This window comes from Mesocricetus auratus, unplaced genomic scaffold, assembly GCF_017639785.1.
Source record: "Mesocricetus auratus isolate SY011 unplaced genomic scaffold, BCM_Maur_2.0 Super-Scaffold_100013, whole genome shotgun sequence".
Lineage (NCBI taxonomy): Eukaryota > Metazoa > Chordata > Mammalia > Rodentia > Cricetidae > Mesocricetus > Mesocricetus auratus.
Genome location: NW_024429196.1, coordinates 48,904,372 through 48,905,783, shown reverse-complemented (window position 1 = coordinate 48,905,783; position 1,412 = coordinate 48,904,372). Strand labels below are relative to the sequence as shown.

General features: G+C 44.5%; 1 pseudogene; it reads left to right on the top strand.

Annotated features, from left to right (window-relative positions):
- Positions 1 to 237: 237 nt before the first annotated feature.
- LOC121143733 lies at positions 238 to 982 on the top strand (annotated as a pseudogene).
- Positions 983 to 1,412: the final 430 nt, after the last annotated feature.

Here is a 1,412-nt window from a genome sequence, read left to right as displayed (position 1 = left end):
TGCACAAGAAAGATCAATTATAAGGACACTACCTTCTCCATGTTAAATCCAGGTAGGGATGACTTAACTTAAAGCTGTGCTCTTTGTACCATTCTGGATTCAGTCCAGGCCTCTCTTTCTTGTCCTTCCTTCAATTTTGAGAAGTTAGTTCATTCTCTTTCTTTTATTGTTATAAAAGATTGTTTCATTAAATATAACGGAAGAAAATAATACAACAGCTCTTTCCCATCTTGCAAGATGGCAGGTGATACAAAAGAGAAAAAAACAGCAGTCAAGAAGGCTGGTGGTGATGCCACTGCAGCCAAAAAGGGTGTCCCTAAGGTTAAAAAGCCCAAGAAGGGGAAGCCCCATTGCAGCCGGAACCCTGTCCTAATTAGAGGAACTGGCAGGTACTCCCGATCTGCTATGTACTCCAGAAAGGCCCTGTACAAAAGAAAATACTCAGCTTCAAAAGCCAAGGTTGAAGAGAAGAAGAAAAAGGAGAAGGTCCTTGCTACTGTCACTAAACCAGTTGGTGGTGACAAGAATGCCCAGGTATTACCCTACTGAAGATGTTCCTCGGAAGCTGCTGAGCCACAGCAAAAAGCCCTTCAGTCAGCACGTAAGAAAGCTGCGTGCCAGCATCACTCCAGGGACCGTGCTGATCATCTTCACCGGACAACACAGGGACAAGAGGGTGGTTTTCCTGAAGCAGCTGGGCAGCGGCTTGCTACTTGTGACAGGACCTCTTGCCCTCAACAGTGTTTCTCTGAGAAGAACACACCAGAAATTTGTCATTGCCACCTCTACAAAAGTTGATATCAGCAAGGTTAAAATCCCCAAACACCTGACTGATGCTTACTTCAAGAAAAAGCATCTGCTCAAGCCCAGGCACCAGGAGGGAGAGATCTTCGACACAGAGAAGGAGAAATACCAGATTACAGAGCAGCGCAAGGCAGATCAGAAACCAGTGGACTTGAAGCTTTTGCTTAAGCTGTTATGAAGTGGTCCCATTTCTCAGGATGCAGCTGTTTCCTGTGTTTCCATCTGGGTTCAAACTTCTGAGATGCCAATGACAGAGCTACAGTGCACTTAGTGTGGCTTGCACACCGTGCACAATTCAGGTTTTCTGAAGTGCATACATTGACAACAGGAAAGCAGGATTTAAAGCTCACATAAGGAGAGAACACAGTCTCTAATAAACTACTTCTGAAACTTCCTGTTTTCTCAGATGCTGAATTAATTTACTTTTTTTCAGCATTGGGAGTTGTCAATATTATCTTTTCACAAGTAGCCCCAAAAGAGCACCGAGAAGGCTCCTCCTGCAGCCAGTCAGCTTTTCACATTTTAAAGGGGTAATTCTAGTTGAATGGAAGGAAGGAGCTCAAGCCTCTGTAACCTTCAACTATGACAGGCTTGCTCTAAGTGACCCC